The sequence below is a fragment of the Micropterus dolomieu genome, linkage group LG06 (assembly GCF_021292245.1).
Source record: "Micropterus dolomieu isolate WLL.071019.BEF.003 ecotype Adirondacks linkage group LG06, ASM2129224v1, whole genome shotgun sequence".
NCBI classification, from domain to species: domain Eukaryota; kingdom Metazoa; phylum Chordata; class Actinopteri; order Centrarchiformes; family Centrarchidae; genus Micropterus; species Micropterus dolomieu.
In genome coordinates, this window is record NC_060155.1 from 8,045,127 (window position 1) to 8,069,160 (window position 24,034).

Consider the following 24,034-nt stretch of genomic DNA (forward strand, 5'->3'; position numbering starts at 1 on the left):
GTTGGCGGGCTAAAATGGCGAATTAAAGTGACCACCGTATTAATGAAGTTGTTGCCAAGCTATGTAGCCGTGCTCACAAGAAAGAAAGGAGCTGCCATTTGACAGTTATTCTCAACCGTGATCTTCGAGAAAGTTCCCACTGCCCGCAACACAGCAGCGGAAAAGATGACGTCAAGTGCCCGTTTTCCCTGTCCATCCCTTTCAGTCCAAATTCACATGCTAATATAGGCTTAAACATATGTTTTACACGCCACTAGCTGACAAAGTCAAAAAGCACAGAGAACACGCTTAACATTAAAAGTGCGCATTTACTCACATCATCGATAAAACAAGAACTAAATGGTTTGAGACATACCCATCTCAGTCTCTCCAGCAGACGGAGACCTTATAAGCCTGGTGAAGCTCAAGCAGTCACATGACTCCTCACCACCAATGAGAACGACGCTTGCATGTTTTGCTGGGCTTTTCTCCGAGAGGCGACGAACGGCTGGGATGTTTTCAAAACCAGCGATGAACGTCACACAGCCGTAGGGTACGGTTAACGTCCAATATTTAGGAAATAACTGTTTATATTGCGCAATATTCACATATAGCTGGACCTGAATGAGTCGGTGGGAACGCGTAACCCAGTGAAAAGGTGAGTGCAAAACAAGGTTAATTGCCTAGGATATTAAGGGGTAAAAAACGTAGTTAACGTTAGCCATCTGGCTAAGTTGTACAGCGAGCGGGCTAACGTTAAGCTAACGTAAAGTAAACTGCGTGCGAAAATGAAATGTTGTGTGTCTGCGTGGGCTTGGTATAGTTGTGTGCCACGTGCGTTACACACATTGAGTACTGAACTGAAATCTCACCAGTATCTGCGTTTAGTAACTCACTACCTTTTGAAGCGAGAGTACAGAAAGGCGGTAGGAAAATGTCGGGGCGAAACTGAGAGAGCTGGGTTAGCCCGAGTCAGGCAGCCAGTGAGGCTGTGTAGGGCTGGAAACGAGCTCGCTAGCTAACTTAGCTAGATTAAGCGCTGGGGAGGGGGGACGCTATGAGGGCAGTGAAGGGGCTGCAGTGGGCTTTTGTCTCAGGCTGTGCTGTGCTCTCGTGTTGAATATTGTCATTAAAACACGAACTCGAGTAGTCGTTGTGTTGGCCACGGCGTGACATTACACGACATATTTATGTGTGAGGCGCATTTCAGGGCATAACGTTAATGATAGCTGAGCTCGTTATGTTTACTAACCTTAGGCAAGTTGAACATTTTAGCGCTCAACAACATACTGCTGGCTTTGCATTGAAAGCAAGCACGAGCGACGTTACCGTGGGGTGGGTGGTGTTGTCTGCAATGAGCAGCCAACGACTTCGTTTATTTACACCCAGCACAGTTATAGAAGTAGTATCAATCAAATCTAGTGCAAAATATAGTTTTGATTTGCCAATTCATACAAGGAACTAGCATAGCTTGAATAACAAGGAGCTTGCGCCTCCCAGCCAGTGACTGTGACATCTTGGGGGTGTGTTGCCTGATACAAAAGCAGCCTGTTTTAGATGGCTGGCCGTGCGACGACCGCTTTGAACCAACAAAACGTCAACCATAAATTTAAAATGCCTAAACTTAAAGATCTATTCCATAGAGACACCTTTCATACACATTTAAACGAAGCTTTAAATGCTATTCACCTCATACATACATTCATGTACTATTAATATTGGGAGGGGAGGGAAATATTTCGACATATATATAATAGATTTGACATAAATATGAACACATCACAATATAAAGATTTAAAAAAACAAATTGTAGATTATTCAAATAGTATAAACAATTAATTCACATAGGATTCTAAATACAATGGCGTTTGTCAGATATTAAATATTTTTAATGTCTTGTGAAATGCAACGACAGAAAAACCCTAAAATGTAAGACCATGCTAGTATAGTCTGGAAAATGAAAGGCAGAAGTAACAATTTTTGATGTCTTCTTCTATTTACAAAGTAATTGTTATGTGATAATACAATTACAATTGTTTTGTGATCACAAGGGAGCAGTTTGCCTTTCTGTTCTTCTGATCACAAAACAGTTCAAGAATAAAAGGCTTATGTTAACAATGCATAGGAAACCATGCCATGATCACTAAATTATTATTTCATTAACTCAGATCTCATGAGAACAAGCTTGTTATGTTTAGTATTTATCTTATATCCACAAAAACAGTAAAAAATGTTAAACCATGCTCATCCTGGACACTATATTAGAATTTATGTAAAATTAACATTTGACCAGTCACAGGGGATGTATGAATTCAAAAGATCTTCTAGATACTTCCAAAAGAAAATTGCCAATTGGTTTGTGGGAATTGAAAGTCAAAACCACTGAATATGTGGCAATTTGCAATTGTTAAATTCACCCTGTGCATGATGTGGCGATTGGGTTTGTGGCATCATTCTGTGTTTTTAGTCTTAACCAGTTACTGCATATTCTCATACCGTTTAAGATTACTCATTTAAAAAAGCTCTAAAGCAGTGTTGGCCAAGTACCATGGAAGACTGAGGGACTACAGTTAGTCATTTCACTCATTCTCACACCTTAAACCAGAGAGGAGGAACTAATTGATACAGTTACCTTTGGTACTATACTGAGGATTGAATGACAACCCACATGCAGTCTTGACGCACCATATTTCAACATGACTTATGATTTAGTCCTTGATGACCAGGAAATGCACGGGTGCACAAAATTGTTATTGAATTAATCTTGTTAATTTGATCATTTAAATTTAACTGCAGTTATGATAATTTGAGAAGAGCAAAACTTCAATTTGTGTTTGTATCAATAGGTTAACAATGTCCGGCTGGCATTTAATATATGTTATGGTGAAAGTTGTAATTTAATAAAGTAGTTATTTAATGAGTTTTCAGTGTGTCAACCTCGCCAACCCAGCTGTATTCTAACGTTAACATAGCTATCCTTATTAGCTAGGCTCCTTACATGCTTGATTTGAAAGTGGGTCTCCGACATTGACAGAGTTGTCTTAAGATTATAGATAGATGAACTTCTCAGTTAGTTTTAGAGAGAGAGAGATCCGTGAAGCTCCATATTAAATAGTAGCCTATGTCAACATTGATATTGTGTCGTGTTTCCATAAATAAATCAATGAATGGGAAACACTGCAGTGTGTTGCAGATTCTAGAGACTGTTTTTATGTCACCTTAGTTCTGATAGTTAAAATCGGCTTTAAAATTTGCGCATGGAAAAACCAATCGCTGAAAATCCCTTCAACCGTCGATAGGCGATCCAATCGGAACAAACCTTCTCTTAGGGCTGGGCAATAAAACAATAATGACAATTATCGCAATATAATTTTCCTCAATAACAATATATCATCAATAAATGTTTGAATTAATTCGAACCATGAACAAATTAGCACTTAATTTTTCTATTAATATATTTTGTTAAGGAAAAGGGACTGGAAAAACTATTAACTTTGTTGGAAAAAAGATTTTATCATAATTGTTTTGAAAGTTCTACCTCAGATTTATGAAGTGATCCACTGTTTGGCATCAAGTGTTTATCACGTTCTGACAGTTAACCATCTGGTTTCTTCAATTTTCATTCAGGAGCAAAAATCAGCCTTTAAACTTGAAAGAAATAATGTTTTGACATTTATCGTGATAATTATCTATTGAATGATATGAAATGTTTTTATCGTGATAACATTTTTGGCCATATCGCCCAGCCCTACCTACTCTATATATAGCTTACCTACAGCCAGATGGAGGCTGTGCCCAATACATTGAAGCCTTGTCCAGTTCATTTGGAGGCTGTCACTGTCTGTCATTAAGGGAAAAAAAATTAACCCTGAAACTCCAACAGCTAACGGGGACTTTCTGGCAGTTTTAATGGCCTTAAAACTTTATCATATTGTATTTTTTTTAAGTAATATAGCAACAAGCAGTGCCATTTGATCCTGCATATTCCACATAAACATTGCTTTCAATTATGTGCCTTTGGCTGTCATGGCCAATTGACTAATGCCACCGTTAAATCTCCATGCACACCACATGTATAGGGTGAATTTGACAGCAGCCAATTGTTGGCCTAAGATTGGTTGACTTTGACTGATGACAGTAACTTTCGTAAGCTGTCTCTGAAGTCCAACAGATTCCCACAACAGAAGGAGAAAAAAAAATCTGAATTGGCGTTCAATAAGTTGATTTTCTCCTCTATTCTAGCAGGACTTCCTCGACTGACTCATTTTGATCTTGTTATTGTTGCTCCTCCAGTGCTTTTTCTTTCACTATTACCCATCCTTCTTTCCCTTAGACGTTAGATTTGTTTTTGTTGCTTACCCACAATGCCTTTGCACATTTTATCACACCAAGGAACGGGCCGAATGCTCGGCCTGCGGTATTGCTGCATGCAGCTTTCTCTAAAACCTCTCATCCAAACAACTTCACACTCGACAATGCGCTTCTTTAGTCCTGATCAATACATCTGCCATGACATAGTTGCATAAAGCATCATGTAGGTGCAAAAGCTCACGCGAACATTTTATGGCCTCACTGTAGTTAATGCCCCATTCACTGTCTATGCATAAGCCCCAGATTTTATATGCCTCAAACCACAACACTGTGGCTTGAGGTGGTGATGTTCACTGGAGAAAGCAGGCACACTGCATTCAGAGTACGTGGAGTAACACCAAGATGGGAGATGTCCAAATCTATACTGTTGCAACCCTTTTAAAAAAAATTATGAGATGATAAAATCAAAACACAGCCACTTGCATGTTCACAACTCCCATCAGCAAAAGAGCTGATATATCGCCAACAACCAAAACAAAATACATAAAAGACAAATCAAACAGCGTGTTACTGCATTGACTAATTACTGTTATTACATTAACTGATGTAACAACTTAGCCTATATCCAATTATATTGAGTTAGACCCCTTTACACATTGTGTAAAAATGATTCCCGTATCCAGATTGTATCTAGATAATGATTTTAACAACATTAGATTTACCTGGTATTAATGTGTCTCCAGTGTCCACATTGAGATCCGATCGCACTCAAACAACCAAACACCAGATCTTTGTGTTTAGTGCTTTATATTGCTTTATAACTATAGGCTGTATAATAACTTTCTGTGCTCGCTTTCCACAGTGATTTGTTTTCCACCATGGATTATACGCTCATGTTTTCCTATTTTAAGCAGTGTGCCAATATTATAGCTCAGCCTGAATGAAAGTGAAAGTTCCGGCCTGGTATTATTTCCTTGCACTACCTTTTTCATAATTTGTACTCCTTTATTTTAGTAGTTTTTATTAAGTTGAACTCAACTGTGTGTGAGATCATAATCACAAATGGATACGTTCAGTTCACCCATCTTTAGAAATACAAGCACGTTCAATTAATGTCTCCGTTTAAGTGCATTCATGCACAACACTGTATGGACACACTGCCTGTATGCGCCATCAAACGTTTTTATTTGCGGAAGACTGCGACCAGTATGTATTTCTGCCCAAGTAGTTGTATGTGGATTTGCATTTACACATGTGTTCGGTTATGATCACAATGCTTCCCTGACCACCTCCAGGGGTGGTTGTGCTATCCGATGGCAATCCGATCACCCAAAACGCATTTCAATGCCAGGTGTAAAGGAATGGATAGATCTCTACGTGTGACTCCCTGTTTTAACAAGAAACAGAAGTCGTGCTCAAGGACAATTCTCACTCTGAAATCTTGTGAAAGGCGAGTTGTTGCAGGAAATGAGGGAGATATACAAAACAAACTCCTCCAACTTTGACTTGTATTTCCACCGTCGTCTTCCTGCAGCAACTCTCCTCTAGGGCTGGCGAGTATGGACCAGAAACTCATCCTGGTACTGTTAGGCAGAATTCCGGTATAAAATATTTATCGGTATTTTCTGCTACGGTGGGGTGGTTTTAGCGGCCATGTTTTTCCTATTTGTAGTAACTTAGCTTGTTTCTTATTTCACCGTTTTAATTATACTTCATTCTCCACCTTATTTAAGTGTCATTCACTTATTGAATCTGCCTCCTTCAGTTCTCTTCACACTCGTAAACCTAACGTACCTCTGCTGCAAACACGTCAGCTTGCCCCGCTTCTTTCCGTCTCTCCCTGTATATCTGCTCCAATAACTTTCTCCATCAGTAGTAGGCTATGTTGCCGAAAAAAACCCAGACTTGTCTTCTGGACTTTTCCACCCACGATTCCATTCATAGCAGCAGCTGAGCTGCATGTGGAGGAGGCGTGTTGACGATGTAGCCAACGTGGTAGCTAACGAATGACATTTGACTGGTGTGTTGACTGTCGTTTTACCTGGGCTGCTCTTGTAAAATATCGCGACTGGTAACGTAATCACTCTGTGTTTCAGTGAAAAATGCTACAATGGGTCGCCTAACTTGTGTGGACCGCCGAAGTAAAGTGTATGTGTGGGGAAACGTTGACTGAACTGTTGGGGTTTTTTTTCTTTTTACAAGCCAGGTGTTCAGCGTTGACCAGCACTGTGTCTCCCTCCATGTTGTTAGAGAGTTTGTGAGTAAACGGCTACACGCAGACACAGAGGGAGGGATGGGGCTGCACGGTAAGGGAGAGAGAGAGGAGCAAACGCTGGCAGGACTTTACAGAAACATATTAAATAACTCCACATCAAACTATATTGGTATAGACGGTATTGTCTAATTTTATATCTCTTTTGAAATTATATCGGTGTACCTCCATTATACCGCCCAGCCCTACTCTCCTCTCATGAGATTTCAGAGCGGGATTCACTGTTGTTAGCTTAAGCTTATGGCATTTTACACTGCATAAATTAGTCGGCTAGCAGACTTTTCTCTGTTCGCAGCTAAAAGTTACATGTTATTTATACTTTTTCTTACTATTGGTGCAGCGTAAGAAGATTTTGTCAGGAAGTAAAGCCCCGTTTCTGTAGCAATTTAGTAGATTGGCATGAATTTCATATGTAAACTCTAAACTTAGTCCAACCACAAAAAATAAAGCAGGACAATGGAGGGAGTTGAACCCCATCTCAGTAAACTGACTAACACCAGTGTCTTTTGCTTTTTGTGTCAGAAATGTTTTGAAAAGTAAAACCTGCATTACATCTTTTTTTCTGATCTTTAGCCTTTGTTTTTTGAGTCTTATATTCCTAGACTCAGCAGAGTCAGGGCTGTTGAATGGTGATGGTGGCCATTTAAAGCAAAAATAGCATTCAACTTAGTAGCAAACGTGAAATTATCAACAAGATGCTGTTATTGTTAACAGCTAGCTATTTGGAACGAGGCTAATTCCAGGGAAAAAAGCCTTCGTTATGAAAGTTACATCGCTGATTCTTGAAAAGTTTGAGTATAGCGACACATAATGTCAAATTCGGTGGCCTTTTTCTATATCTGTTGTTGAATGTACTGTAGTGGCGGAGAGTGAGCTATACCCGGCATGCCATTCTGCAGTGTAACAGCTAATAGGGGTCAAATTGTCAATTCAAAGTAATATCTTTACCTTTTGTCTTTAGCTTTACAATCAAGATTGAGAGTTAGTTTCTTTTCTACATGAATAGTTTGGCTGCTATTTAGACTACTTAATTTTAAGAGCATTTTATTTGTGTTCTCAACATAATAGTATATTGTATAATAGTAAAATTATCAGCCTAGTGAATTCATTAAAATAATGTAAATACTGATGAAAAATTGTTTATTGCACTCCTGCTGTGGTGCTAGTATGAAGAACATTATAACACTCAGCTAGTGAGTAGATTTGGTCAAATATTATTTTCTCAGTCTATCTTGGCAACATCCCGTGCCAACATTCATCCTCTGATCTTACCCGGATGCATTGAGTGACGAGTCTGGATGCACAAAAATCTGATTTTCCTTACATTTCTGCCAGATCATAAATATCGTATAAGGGAGGGACTGCACTCACATAAATTTTACACGTGCAGTCCATGCAAATGTTCGTACAAGCAGAGAGGGCGTGAAAAAGCAATGCAGACAGAAATACAACCTTAGGAGGTTCAAGTATACCATTAACACAACCTCTTTACAACCTGATGTCCAGTCAACCTGAAATGACAATTTGCTAGATAACCTTTGAACCTTTTCCAGATTTCCTTGCTTGTTAAACACTGGCACAGAAAGAACCTACTGTATATGTAACTGGGAAACCATACCATGGCTACTATAGCCTTTCCAGACATACCATCAGCCTCTTAGCCAGAGAATAGGGTATTGACCAAGGTGTACTGTAAAGCAGGAACAATTATGTAAGGTCATACAGTATTCCCTAGTGTAGGGGAGGAATATCTTTTTCATCAGGATGGAGTTTTTTATGCAATGGGTTTTTTCAGCATGGATAGGACATAACATGTGTTGCCATTTCTTTATTTGCTTTTGTGTCCTACATGACATCCAACAGACTGATTTATTAGGTAAAAGGTGAAGAGGTGGCAGGGTACGAAAGTGACCTTCACAGTGAGGTTGAGGTGGGGTATAAATGCAGATCTCAAGGTCTGTAATGGTGGACAAACAAAATTCCACCAGTTCGAGCCTCAGCTCACTGAATGTTTGGTCTCTGTTTCATGTGAACCATAAGAGGACTACTAAAGGTGGGGCCCTTTTTGTACTATAGACACATGGAGCTAAGCCTAGCTGGCTGTGACATGTTTGGCCTATAATGAATTGATTATAAAACGGCTATAAAGTATTGACCTTTTACAGAATACTACAGGATTCTGTGCAGTTCCTCTTTTTTGTTTTGAGTGATCACACCAGTGCAGTATTTAGGGAAACCCCCCTAACTGGTCAGAGTTTTTGTTTGACTCTTCTTACCCCTCAGCAAGACCAATTCTCCCTCCATGATACAAATTACAGTTGGTGATTATTGTGGCCTGTGTAGATCATAATTCAGGTGTTTGTCTAGGAATCCTTCTAACTTGGTCATGTTGATGGTAGAGCAACATGTGGAAAGGTTGTTATAAATGAAAAGAAAAATGCCACAGAGAGCCAAAGGCACAAAAAAAAAAGATCTGTTTCCTCTATGTTAGGCAGCTTAAAATTCTGTTCTGTATCACTTTCACTTCCAGCTGTAGACCACATTTATTGTGTTGCAGTTCAAACAAGACTATGAAAGCACTATTGCTATTCAGTCAGAGGTGCCAGGCCTGTGCCCATCTGCAGTTGGCTCCATCAGCCGAGTATCGTGTATCTGCGTCTTCGAGAGGCTCAGCAAGTGTGCGTTTGTGCTTGTGTGTGTATCTTTGTGTGAAGAGGGTGGAGCCTCCTGATTACACAACATGTGCTAGCCTTTGCCAGCAGCTGAATGTGTGCAGTGCGTTGTTTTTGTTTGGTACGTTGAGTGCAGTATCTCGTTGATGTTGCCTTGATAATCCACCATGTGCTTTTAAAGACCGATAATTTGAGAACCTGTGACCTTCCTACAGGAGAATACAGAATGACAGCGCAGAAATGAGGAGGAAGGACAGGCTGGGTTGTAATATTACAGCGCTCTGGGTTTTTAATCATTAATGACTCCTTACAGTTTCCTTTTATGAATGAGGAGTGAGAGAAATAAGTGTGTGTTGATAGTTTAGGAGGGAAAAAGACAATTTGACAATGGGTGTGTGGTTTTCATTCTTCATTGCTTGGCTGCCTTCACTTAACTGATGCCTAAGAAAGCAGTCATATCCTGTTTACTCTGGCTCTCACAGTGACCATGCTTTCTGAGGGCCAAGGACCCTCCTGCTGCATAATAGTTAAGTGAGCATTTCAGTCACAGGACAATTACTGTGTATGTCTTAGGGTTGGATTTGTTGCATCTACCTTTTGTTTGTGGAATTAAACATAGTATTTCTCTGACCTCAAATTTTTATTTTCTGAATCTGGCTAATCACTGACAGTACTATGGTTTACTTTGCATGCTGCTTCAGTACTATACATGTCTGTGCTTGTTAACCTATGTTTAAACCAGAGCTAAAAACGGCATAACCACATCTATTAAGAAAGCGACATGTAATCTACTTTAACAACATTACTGCTTTCATGAAAGTTAAAGAGGTTATATGCAGATTTTTAGGTTCAAAATCTTATTTAGGGGTTGTACCAGAACAGGTTTACACGGTTTACCATATTTTTGTCATACTAATCCGTTTCAAAACAGAAAAGTGTAGCTTTGTGTGTTCCACTTAATAAACCTGCAGCAGATACACTTGGGCGATGGCGGTGCCTGATTAAATGTAATTAAGATGAGCTTGAACATCAACATAAGTGGGTTTTTAGTTGATAAAACAGGAGGCTCAGCAGTTCAGTTTGTAACTCACTAGCAACTGGGACAGGAACTGAACGACTCAGAAGTTGCCTGAGAATCCTCCGGTTTTTAAGATTTCTCAAATTAATTCAGTGATAGCACACAGCAAACATGAACTGTTAAATTGGCAATCTGTATATTAACGAATCATACATGGATTAAAAGGTTCGGGTAATTTTCGTTCATCCTCTACACTGTTTCCACCTGACCTTTATTTTCTTCGTGAGATGGAAGAATCAAGTTTCATAAGAGCCTCCAGCTGCGCTAAGGACACGGATTAGGCTATGTGTAAAACAGGAGCATCGAACTTCATCCAGCCAGGGGGAATGAACACTGACTGTCCAGTGCGCCGGTTCCACTGGCAACACAATGCATATTAGGTCTACCGGTTGGGAAGCGGGGCGCTGGAGTGTACAGGGCGAGAGAGAGGAGGACGCGGGAGCGACCTGGTGCGCTGCGGACGGTTGGTGATCATCATCTCTGGTTAGATGAAGCCTGACGCAGAGTACAGCTGTTGCAAACAACAGGCGCACGTGTACAGTAGCCAGTTAGTTTGAAAACCAGCAGGGATACAACACCGGTCATAGATGCTTTGTTATTCCATTTTGGTTTTAAAACACAAAAAACGAACCACACGAGTTCATACTGCACATTGCTGCAGCTCCTCTTTTCACCCTGTGTGTTGAACGCTTTGTTTTAGCTATGGAGTGATACATCTTGCCTCTACAAGATCTTTGTTGGGAGTTGCACATGCGCAGTTCCTAGTTAAGGACTACTAGCCAAACAGAAGCAGAGTAGGGCGGGTTGTGAAAGCACGGCTTTGGTTCAGCGGTACGTGTTCCCCTTACAAGCTTAGCAACATCGACTGGAGCAAGAGTTTCAGAGTGGTGAGCTATTGATTTGTAACAAATGTATCTTTCATCCATAAAGTTTTAACTGAGCACTGTCTCTACATCACAGTAACAACTTTGTGTCCATTGACTGCCTGTTTTTGAGGGCGTGTCAGACTAGCCGCTCGGCGAGCATTGATGAAGGATTAATTGTTTTCAAATCAAAAATTGTGTTTTGAAAAAACACGATAAGCTAATCGTGAAGACGGCGATTAAAATGTAGGTTAATTATACAGCGCATCTGACCTGTTTTTAAACAGTCATGCAGTTACAAATTCATTCCATCATCATCCTTGTGTGATGGATCTGCTCACCAATCACAAGCACCATGCGCCTCCTGTTACAGTCCAACTCACCAATTAGAGTGGGCACAGGGCGTGGACATTTTACAACAGCAAACGAAACTAGAGGAAAACATGGGATAATGGCACCAGCCGAACCGACAGAGGCAGCGGCTGTGCCGCGGTTTTGTCCAGCGTCAACTCACACTGAAGTGTTTAAGCAGCAGAGCCTTGAGCCTACACGTTGTTAACTTGTTGTTAATTTGTCATTTTGTGTGCTTCAACTACGGATAACACCCCTCTCTAAGATCCCTTCCCGCTCTCTGCAGGCTAATGTTTCATATCTACATGGAGCATTTCAGAATAAGAGCGTTTTGCCCATCTAATTTTGCTGACTTGTTCAGATTTTGCTTATTTGTTCAGTTGTCTTTGATTTTTGTGCTTCTACCATGGTTAAGACTACATAGTATTTTTTTCTTTAACTGTCTTGTTATTGTTGACATGAGTGGGAGTCTGCAAAGGGTGTTTTATTATGAAAATCAACCAGATTCTCTATGCCGTTTTATATCTATCTATCAGCATTCAGCCTATTTATATAGCATAGTTAATACACAAGGCAGTTTCGAAATCAAAGAGTGTGTTGAACATGTTTGTTTACAGTGTTTTCAGGGGGAACTAGTTCACATTGCTATACAGTTTACAGGAATGCAAGTATGTGCAATTAGACTATTCCAGTTCTGTGTTAGGTTAAAATGTGCACAGCATGACTGATGTTGAATATAATGAAAGTAGAACTTGTCATCTTTGAAGTATTATTTAAAGAGTTTCTTAAAAAACATTTAGAGTTCAAGTTTAAAGGCTGATTTTTGCTCGGGAGTGAAAGTTGTAGAAATCAGATGGTTAATTGTGGCTTTAAACTATTCTTTATGATCAGAACAAACACTTGCCAAACAGTGAAGCAGAACCACAAATCTGAGGTAGAACATTCAAAATAATTATGATTAAATCTTTTCAACAAATAGTCGTGTAGAATTCTCAACAAAATAAATATCTTAATAGAAAAATGAAGCGCTACTTTGTTTGAGATGCAAATAAATTAAATCAAAAATGAATTGAACACTTGTTATATTGTTATTGAGAAATTATATTGTGATAATTATCATTGTTTTATTGTCCTGCCCTGAATGATTCCCTACTGTGGGTAATGGTGATAGATCTCAGCTAGCTCGAAAATATTCTTAAACCATATTTTATGCTGTCATTGCAGTGCTAAACAGCAGTTTAAAAAGATGACAACACCTTTTAGGTGATGTATGTTTGTTTGATAAGTTTTAATATGATGGTGAAACATAAACTGGTGTCATTCAGTAGTGTGCCTTTGTTCATCAGCAGTTACTAGATGCGTTGGTGCGTAACGTAGGAGTAATAGTTTCACAACTGATCTGACGTTTTCTCATTTCCAGATAAGACCATACCTCTGTTTCTGGCCTCTTCTCCTCTGCTGACAAAAATGCACTAAAAATAACCAAATCTCGATTCAGAGCAACTGTAAATGGGGTTAGCTGCTAGAGACAATTTGAGCTGCTTCACAGTAAAAGCCCTCCAGTGCTGCCAGTATTTACTACGTACGTATTTATTTGTTGACTAATGACGGTTTAAAATTGTTTTTGAGCATGTAGATTTATTTAGAATCATTCATTTAGAACAGGGTTGGTATACTGGGAAAGAGTTGTTTATGCTAGTATCAGCCACCTCAGCAACACACGAAGCACACATCATCTGAAATCACAATAAAGCAGTAGTTTTACTCCTGTTTCTGAAATGGTATTTGTTTATTGTGCCCTTGAGTGTAAAAAGAGACTAGCTGTTTCTTGCCCTTCCCGTTGCCAGCAGCGCCCCTCCACACCGCCTAAGGAAAAATTGCGTATCTCCACGCCTGTGCATCTACTTCGTATGTAATCACACCGCCCCAAACCCTCGCTTTGCTTTTGGTGTGAATGCACAGTAAGATCATGTCCTGTAGCCCCACAGTCTAGCGTTTTAAATATAATACTTGAGAATCCAAATCAATAAAGAAATATTGATAAGACTGAATATGCTGCTTCTGATGCAGTGCTGACTATAGAAATACTCTCTGAAATGTTAGTATAGCTGGAAATGGTTGCTGCAAATGATTTGTTATTTATTGCTGTGGGTAGTTTATCTTTAAAATTCTTTCTTTCTTAGGATCCCCATTAGCACCAGCATTTGCATTGGCTATTCTACCTGGGGTCCATTCAATGTTCACAATAAAACATTGTCTATTAAATAACTTTAACTTAATTTTCCACCTTGTTTTAATATTTACTCCCAATCTACTTTAATCTGCTCACCTTGCTTTTTCCTTCTGCCATGGATAGACACATCTACACTTGTCTCTCCCTGTATCTGTCTGCTCTGACTATTTGTCAGCAGTGAGTTCTACCAAGTCGGCAAAAAAACAAAAACTCGTGTTTTGGATTTATTCACCCACGATTCCATTTTCAGTTGGTGAGCTGCTGCGTGGAGGCTTGTTGTTAATGATGTTGCCTGTCGAAACCAACGTGGTACTGAATGACATTGGCACTAAGAGGTGTATCTCTCACAAAATAATTTTTTTTTCTCACTGAAGTGAACACCAAGTCTCTCCTTTACTACTTATACCCTATTACTCATTTGTTGTAGAAACGGATATTAAACAAGACAAATAACATTTTGGTTCTACAAAAAGTTATCATTTTACAAATGTAGACATTCACCCCTGAAAAATAAGTACATTATTTGACGTGGAAGAGGATTATATGCCACTGCCACATTTTATTTTTATGTAAAACTGTAACAACCAAGCTTCCTATATTTTCTGAGATGCAAACAACACTGTAACAGTGATCTGTCTGTGGCACAAAATAAAAGTAGGTGTTGTCCAGACCTAACGCCTCAGTCCTTAGGACGTCCTTTAAAGCATAACAAATGAGGCTTAAAAAATTCAGCTGATGCAGGGGATCACGTCTGCTCCTGTGGCTGTAGCTGAGCTAATATCAATTGTCAGCTGTTCACGCTGCTCCAGCAAACTCCTCAGCGTGTAAAATGTATTCTTTTAGATGAGATGTTGGAAGTGCTTAAATACAATACAATCTTCCTCCTGACTGAAACGCGATGAATAAAAAAACCTGATGTTATTTACTGATGGGCACTGAAATGCAGTATGCCCAGGGATGAACTGTTTATTGCCTGGCTGCAGTCTCTGCCTGCTGATGTGTGTGGAGGAGCCGACACGAACACACATGCGGCCACACACACACAGACACACACACCACTGCCAACAGAGATAACGGCCGCGGTGGAGACGGTGAAGTGAAGGTAACGTTAGCTCCAATCTACTCGAGTTTACAACAGTGGCGGTCGTTACTGTAAGTACATGCAATAAAACCATCGCGAGAAAAAAAGACAACACTTTAATACATCTGTTAAACGAGCACAAACATGTAGAAAGTGTTATTTTAATCTGCTCTCTCCACAGTCTCTCATCCTCTGTTTTTATATATGCACAGCTAACATTAGCTTGGCAATTAGCCAGATGTACAAACCAGCTAAATTGAAAGCTGTCTGTAGTCTAACTGGTCAGCTTAGTTTGTCATGTAGCTTAAAACTTGGCACATTGTAACCTGCAGAGAGAGGGGGGAGGAGGACGGACTGGTGCCATATTGCAATAGAGCGGTCTTCTTCTTAAACATTGGAAAAACATCCAAACCATCGATGGCATGTTTGTTTGGCTCTATCTGCCTGCACCGACGTACAGCAGCGGTACATGTTACAGCATTGTTTGATTGGCTAAATCTTCAGCCAAAATTTCATTTTCTCATATGATTACAATAATGACAATAGGCCCAATATCTGCAGATATACCGGATCAATAATTATCGTACATCTCTAGTGTTTTCACTGTTGCTTTACCTGGTCTGTGCATGTAGATTATCCACTGTGTCCTTGACTTCTAACGTAATACCGGAGAACGTCTCTTTGTGTTTCTCTGCAAAATGCTAAAATGGGTCACCAAATATAGCCCACTGTGGCGACTGATGATGTACCTGGGTGGTCTGCTCAAGTAAAGTCTGTGTGGGGAAACACGCCTTATTTTGGACTTGGTTATTAAAAATTGCGAGCGTTGTCTTCACTACAGTGAAGAACTTCCATGCCGACAACATGATTTTGTGTGTGTGACAATAGTCTGTTACTGTCTTTGTCTCCGTGTGCATGACGTGGACAGCACAGCATGCTTGTAAATATGACCGGCAAAGAATCAAACATGTTAAAGTGATCGGTCCTGGTCACCATTCCCTGGCCAATCAGGCTGAAAAGCAGTCACCAGGCGATCAATCAGTGCATCTCCATTTCTTAGTCTTCTGTTATTGTAAGTTGATAACCTTTTGACATTTGGACTGTTGGTCAAAACAAGCAAATTGAAGATGTCTCCATGGTCTCTGTAAAATTGTTATCCTCCCCTCCAACTGATCAGTAAATCAAGCAGCAGATTCATTAATTAATGAAATAATTATTAGTTGGAACCTTATACCAAAATGTATTACTTTCATTAAATTGTCAAAGCTATGCAGTAAGAAATCATGCCCATTTTATTTCTTTCTAAATGATTTTGGCTGCTTAAAATGGTTTCCTTTTTGTTTTCTTCCCTAGAAATATACATACTGTTTTATTGGAACAATCAGTGAACCTTTGTGCAACAAGAATGCGTGTTAATGTGCACAATAATGTGGTAGTGGCAACCCTGCGAGTGTGTTCTGTAAACAATATGCTTATCTGCACCATCGTAAAAAACCAAATGTGTGACGTGAATAGGCTGAAATGAAACCGCTACTAATCTTCATGCTGCATGCTGATCAAAGACTTAATTTGCTCAAGGGGGTTTATTCCTCCCCAGTCTGACACGCTGGCCTCACAGAGTTCTTACTCCTGCACTGCAAAGCTGTGGTTTTGGCACAACTCGGGCAGCCATGTGTCGAGTCTGTGATGGAATCGACATCCATCAAGCCTAATAGGATGTGGCAGGTGTAGCTGGAGTCATGTCTTGAATGTCATAATGAAAACTGACACAGCATTTCCTTCATGGTTTATTTTTCAGACCGAGGCCTGCTAGTTGCTCATATGCATCCCAGTGGATGGGCATTCCTTGTGGTTTTGACACCTCGTTAGGGATGTGTTTATATATTTGTTTTTTTTTTAATAGCCATGTATGTGGTTTCAGGGACAACTATGACAAAGCAGTTTCTTTTTCTAGGCACAAAATATCTGAAATCAGTGTTTTGAATTAATACATTATTTAATTTGCTCATGTTCTTGTTAGCCCATGAAGTGAAAAATGACCAGTCTTTAAGAAATTAAATTACTTTTTCATTACCACATGCATAACAGTTTTGCTTTCCACAACTAATGACATTTGTAAATACCATTGTAAATATTATTCAAGGTTTTCAATCACCATTTTTACTGTTGAATTTCTGCTGTTGATGTATTTCCTGACAGTTGAACAACACCAGTTTCCCAGTGTTTGGTTGAGTCATGTGAACTTGATGCTGCCTAGGTCCTAACCTTTGCTCTAATCCCTCCCCCCATTCCCTCTCCCTTCCCTTTTAACCCATAATCAGCAGCAAAGGCTTCATTGTTCTTGTCTGCTGCTTGGGTATCTGATCATTAACCTACATTCAGAGCAGTGGCGGTAGGCTTCTTAAGGCTTTCAGACTCTCTTGGACCAATTTAATGGGCGTGTTTCAGTGGGCTGAGCCTTATTCTGCTGCCAGTAAAGTTAACCCTATTTATGCTTCTCGCATACAAACATTTGGCTATTTTATGAAGCTTTTGATTTGTGTGCAAGCCATGCCCTGAGTCTCTCCCTTGTAAATTTAGGGCTATTCCTGTTTTTATGGAAGCTTTTTAAATGATGGATAAGGCTGTGAAACAGTTCAGCACTCAACCTTACATAAGAATACACATTCGGGACACATAAAGTACATTATGTCGTGGTCTTACAACAGCTTAATGCTGGGATTATTATGAATTAAGTCAGAAAATTTGGTGTCAAGTATTTTTGCCAAACTAATGATTTTGCTGAAATAATGATTTGTTCTTAGTTAAATTGGGAGATTATGCTTGCTGGACTGTATATTGGACAGAAAATTAACTATTTGGTCTACATTGGTTCACATCAGAATTGTTTTAATTTTGACCACAAATAACAAAATCTTAATTGGTGAGGGTGGCTGGCTCGGTTTGATAACATTTATCAGCTTCTTTGAAATGTTGGCAGCAATTGACTTGTGCCTGTTCAGACATTTACTCACCACTATTGGCAATGGTATCCCACGCTTTTCCCACGTGGGAGAGGTTAAACCAGTGCTCTCCACCTCTTACCAAGAGCATGGCTGGCACATTTATGCAACTGAACAACTACTGGACCGAAGACCAGACACTCTGGTTGTAAGAGGCGTGTTTCGTCTGTCTGGGGGTTAGGGTAGCAAGAGGTGAACGGACGCCTTGAGGCATCCAGTGTCACTTTGTTTGTTTGTCTGTGTTGAAATATGCCTTCTGTTCCCTCGATCCAGTGACGGGACAAGGAAAGCTGCACATTTTGTGCATGAAATTTTATGCTTTAGAATTTGGTGGACAGTTGAGGCAGAAGGACTGTATGGATGCGACTAAATAACACAAAGAGTTATGGCTTAGGTGTGTTTATTTTTATTGTATATTTAACTAAGTAATTTGTTTGTTTGGGGTATTGTGCGCTTGTGCTGATTTTTGCATTTTATATGGGCCTATGCTATGTACAGTGTAACACCACACCAACAACTAGCCTGGTTTACATATTACTACAGGGTTATTGCATTAGCTATTTTTTTCATCAGTAATGAATTTAGTATTTTATGAAATAAATCTTTTGCTGCTTTCAATATTCAATGCATCAATAAAAACATGTTAACGGATCTTTTAATGTTTAAAATGTTGTAATATGACAGCTACAAACCCATTGTTTATTCTTATGTCTCCATAAATTAAACAGCAGATATATTTGTATTTTTACATGAATACATTTAATGAATAATTCGTCATTTAAAAAATGCAATTCATCAAATGTCCATCATTTTAACAATCAATTGGATTATACATGTTAAAGAGTAGGATTTTCCTTTTTTGTTTTGTCAAGAGCAAATAATTGGACCAGACATATCTAGGGGTATTTATATATTGCAGGCACATAAATTTGTGAAAGAGAAAAAACACGTTGTTCTGTGTGTGATCATGTTGAGGATGGCTGCCTCTTTGCTGGGCTTTGTTGCCTCTTCTGCTCCTCTCCTGTAGTCTCAATAATCAGGCCTTTGCATCTGGCTTTGTCCTGCTACTCATTAGGGAGTCGGAGGAGGAGACGAAGTGTGGAGTGGATGTGCAGCTGAGAGAGACCTCCCCCATCATTTAGCCTGACAGCATAGAGAACCACAACCACGTGACCGGCTGTTTACTGTCGCAGCAAGCGTAGTGCGTCTCCTTGAGTGTATTACAGGATTTGCCCGCCTTATATTGAAGGAAAAACTGACTAGCTTTAATGTTGATTTCAAATATTCTTACTAATAATCCACTTGCTTTTATTTCTACCAGTGTGTTACATTTTCAACACGGTAATGCATTCAGAGCTTATTTTCCATTAGGATCCTTTGTGTTTGCAGTCTTGAGTGCAGCCACATGGGAGACCAGGGGGAAAATCATATTTATTTTCCACATGGGGGTTGGGGGGGGGGGTGTGGGGGGGGGGGGGGGGGGGGGGGTGCGTGCTCACAGTAGGCAGTACCCTGGAAGCTGTAGTGGAGTGATGTTGCTGCTGCTGTTGGAGGTGGCGTACTTTGCGCTGTGTGTCAGGCTCAGTGCTATTCTTAGCCCTCTTCCATCCCCGTCCCATCTTGCAGTCTGGGGATCAAGTTACCATACTGTGTGTGCTCTTCATCTATCCCAGCTACACCACCACACTCTTCACCACCACCCCACCCAGCACACATCTCCGCACCAACTCCACAGACCCCCAAACCGTGACACTCGCGCACGGACACACGCTGAGGCAGCCGCTCTGCTGTGGGGGCCAGCGTGCTCCAGCACTACAGGGAAATGTTGTTATTGTTATTCAGGAACCAGTGGAGTTAAAGTGCAGGAGCACCAGGTTATAAATAAATACAGAGACATCTGTTTCTCAGAAGGATGGCGGTGGAGCCAGCACACTTAACTTGGGATTTTACTGACTTAGTTCAGTCAGTGCAGGTGGATATTTAGAATTTGAAAAATTCACACCCATATTTTTCATTACAAGTGGTTGTCATGTCCAGACATAGAGGATCATTGAGGAACTGTTATATTTATAATTCACATAATCTGAAAAGTAAATTGACCTCCAGCCCTCATGGGCCACCATGTTTTGATTGTCCACTTAAACTTGTTACAATGATGTGGCTACATGGCAAACGGAGCCTAGCACGTGATTTCACTGACCTGGACAGAAGGATATTTCAGAGCTGGATTGATTAGTCTATTAGTTAAGTAATTATTTTAAATATTGATTTAATCTGTCAGCCTTGTTCCAGAGTATTTTGGCCTCCAAAAATCGGAAAAGCCCACTGTGACATCTTTTTATATGTCTTGTTTTGTCCAACCATCAGTATAAAACCCAAAAATTTTAATATCACATAAGACAAGGAAAAGCAGAAAATCATTGCAATTGTGAATGTGGAACTAAGAAATGTGGGATTTAGTATTGATCGATCAATTGATTGACAGAAAATGTTTCTGCACTATTTTAAGAATTGTTTCATTCAGTTTTTTAAACCCTCCTTCAAAAGTAATTTGCTGCTTTTCCCAGTTTTTTTTAATTTAATTGTAAATAATTTTCTGACATTTTAATGACAGAATTTTTATTCTATTAGTTGAAATAATAATTGGCAGATGAATCAATAATGAAAATAATCAGTTGGCGCACTACTATTTTGTTCTTCAGTGTCTTCTACTTGGTTGCTGAATTATTTACCATATCGCTGATGTATCGCTGTCTGTGGCAGAGGAACCAGCCAGTCTCTGGTGTCACTTCTCTCTGTAGTACATTTCTCACCCGTATGCAGTCGTGATTTTACAGTTTGATAGTCTGTTTCATTGGATCAAAGCGGGTTATGAAACTGTTGCTATCAGTGTTTTCACTGTACGGGATCCCATGTCAAACTAATCTCAACTTTAGTCCTCAAGGCCAGGTTTGATCTAGACTTGAAACAGCCTAAGGTTAATGGCAGAGCTTGCAGGGGCTTATGCAGCCCTGAGCTGCTCATGAAATGCAGCGAATGCCAAACTGGCGAGTGCCCAAATACCTCTGTAATTATAGTCACACCCTCCTCGCCTCATCTCTGGGCCAGATTGGAGTCCTGTCAGCGTTTGTTTTCTGGCCTGGTCCCGGTCTGTCCATACGGCTTTAATACCCCTGCTACACTAGCCTCTTTACACCAACGTGTTCACTGTGGGCTGCTCAATTCTCCCTTTCAGCCGGGTGAATGACGGTGCTGCTGCATACTGGCTATCTGCTGACTAATGATGGTCCTCTCGCTGGCCTCAGCTGAGCAGCAGGGCTGTGTGTTGGAAAAATGATACCTGTCAACACAGTGCTGTTACTCAGATCAGCAAAGGTCTTAAATGCATCTTTAGAAACTAAATGTTGGATTCCTTTTGAGCAGTCTGGTCGTCTTATTCATGGTAATTTAGTGCTGAAAATAAGTACAACTGGATTCTGTCTGGAAAAGCAAAAGGCATGTGTAGCTGTTTGGATGTGCCCGTGCTGTCGCAAAAAAAGATAATGATGATTAATTGCATAATTAGTCACACAAAATAAAATTACATGAAAACACTAGGGCTCAACAAACTTATTTTCATTACAGATTAATTGGCTGATTATTTTTCTCTTAATTGTTTGGTAAATAAAGAGCCCCAGATGACATCTTAAAATCACATGTTTTGAGTCAAAGCCATTTAATGTAGATTAATATAAAGCTGAGAAGATCAGCAAATCCTCAGAATTAACAAACTGGATGCAGATAACGTATATAGTTTTTGCTTTTTATAAAAAGATGTAAACAATTCATCGATCAAAATAGTTGCGTATTTTCTTGTTGATTGACAAATTAATTGATGGACTGATCATTTTAACTCTTACAAACATACAGTGTATCTAGGGCTGAACGATTTTGGAAAAATATCTAATTGTGATATGATTTGCGATATTGGAGGGAATGGCCACTTTTACATAATTATAATTTTTATTGAAAAACATTTAAATAATGTGTGATTTTTATTTTTTGCTGGGATCTGTACCAAACAAAGATGTTTTCTTAAGTCTGTAGAATATGATGTGTAGGCCAGTACATTTCTGTAGCACAGCAAATTGAAAATGGTATTTTGACACACGTTTTGCTTTCAAACAAATATTGCACCTCCTTGTTGCTGTTTCGGTAAGATTTTCATTAATTGTTCATTACAAAGATCACAAGGAATTCCATATTCTGAAACTCAAGTAAAATTATGACATATTACGTGTAAATGGAGACTCACGTGTGATGGGATCATACTAGCTGGAATGCCAAATTGGTGTGTATGATGCAAAGGAACACGAGAGAAGTGAATTTGGTGAAACAGGTGAACTTAGCCAGATTTATTCATTATGTAAGCCTTCCCGGCTCAGATTACTCAGATTGTAACAACAGCATAACAGAGGTACGAACATTGAAACTATCTTACAGTTGGTAAGTACAAATAAACTTGCCTTAGAAATGAACAACCAGAAATGTTCTTAATAAGAAGATTGCTGTCTTTCCCTTAAACAGCCTCTCTGTAATGATGCGTTGACTATGAAATTTCATCTATGATTTTTTTATAATAGAATTCAACTAATCGTTGTAGCCCTAATGTAAACAGACACACATGTTAACACAACGGGCAATATCGAGGGCAGCAATAATGATCAAGGTCATGTCCCTATATTGTATGATAGGTCGATATTGTAATCATTGTGACAGACCTATCAAATGCCTAACTGTCGTTGCAGAGTTAACTTTTAACCTATGTGAGTTTTGACATGCATTTTGCTGAAATATTCCCTGGTTTGATAAGTGAAGGACAGCATTAAACATGGTTAGTTAAATGTCGAATGTGTCATTATTGGCAAGAGTGGTTTGGCAAGAACATTAACAATATTTATTGTCCAGCTACGATTAAAAAAACTAAAAATGTTCATGTATCCTGATGAACCATCACTGCTGTGATAAGATGGTCGGAGTAGTAGGTGTTGTGGTGGCCCCTTCCCTACTTCCTACCCCTCTACTTCCGATGCCCTTGCTCGGAGCACACTAATCTTTGAACTCTGCCTTAATTTCGATCTCAACTACACACCTGTAAAGTTTCGTGACTACAGTTATAGTTTAAAAAATGATACCAGCCTCACTGTCGTGGCTGGTTTTTATAAAAAAACAAAAAACGTTTCTTGTTCTTTCATAAAGAGTGGCAGAACCATCGCTCTGTACTGCTTCTGTCTTGGAGTGCTTTAGCTCTTGTAAAACTTGCTGTTTTCACAAGTCCTTGATACACCACATACTTGTTCCATGTGAAGGTGATGTGTATGAAAAGCCATGAAGTTCTTGTTAGCTTGATGACATCTCATTAATGAAGGTTTCCAGTCTTTTGTGTTTTGTTTAGCCACAGAGGTTGTATGTTTGTGATCATTTTTTATTTTTTTTTTGTACATGGGTATGGATCCATTGTACTGTCATGGTTGTCTAGTGTGTCACTGTGCTATTTCTAGGACTAGCATGTTTGATTCACAAATCTTAAGCACCACATCTAAGTCCACTGACTGCTTGCAACATTACTTGTGTGCTTTTGAGGCTAGGATAGCAAACCCTTTGCCTGTGTTATATACAGCACATAAAATACAGTGGTGTGTCACAGGATCGTTTTCCAGTCCCTGCCGTAACCATAAAGACTCAGATCACATGAAAAGAAATGATTAAGTTGCATGCTTGCTACTGATAGACCTTCCAGTGGTTTAGCAGCACACTTTGTTATTAGGAAGTTGTGGCTGCCCTTGTCCTGTCAATTGTGACCCCTAATATGTATACTGGCCTATACCTGTAGATGAGTGAGCTATATCAATGTTAATTTTTTGTGAAAGACTAAGAAAACAACATTCATATTTGAGAAGCTGTAACCGGTGAAACAAAAGGATTAGTCAATTACTCCATTAGGCACTCAGCCCTGATAGTGGAAACTAGCTTCTGATTGGAAGAAAGCCTCACAGTTGTTAGGAAAATTTGTCATGTACTCTTTAGCATGGTGGGTCACCCCGGTCCTGTTTGCTGTGTGAATAAGTGCAGTGCTAAAAAATATAACAATGACGCGAGATCTTTCGTACATTAAATGTTTTACTATATAAATTCTAGTTGTGATTGGATGCA

General features: G+C 39.5%; 2 protein-coding genes across 7 annotated transcripts in view; one reads left to right on the forward strand and one right to left on the reverse strand.

Moving 5' to 3' along the window:
- Window positions 1–24,034, reverse strand: part of acss2l (acyl-CoA synthetase short chain family member 2 like) — a 98,473-nt gene that overhangs the window by 23,881 nt on the left and 50,558 nt on the right. The window contains exon 1 of one of the 5 annotated variants that reach the window (XM_046051028.1): window positions 356–374. The exons of the other annotated variants lie outside the window; for them this stretch is intronic. The gene's annotated coding sequence lies outside the window, so the exon portion shown is untranslated. Of the gene's footprint in view, window positions 1–355; window positions 375–24,034 lie in introns of those variants that run through there. 5 annotated transcript variants of the gene reach the window in all.
- The window catches only part of ankrd12 (ankyrin repeat domain 12), a 42,471-nt gene continuing 18,875 nt past the window's right edge, over window positions 439–24,034 (forward strand). The window contains exon 1 of one of the 2 annotated variants that reach the window (XM_046051021.1): window positions 439–637. The gene's annotated coding sequence lies outside the window, so the exon portion shown is untranslated. The remainder of the gene's footprint in view (window positions 638–24,034) is intronic. The other variant, XM_046051023.1, reaches the window with a different exon arrangement.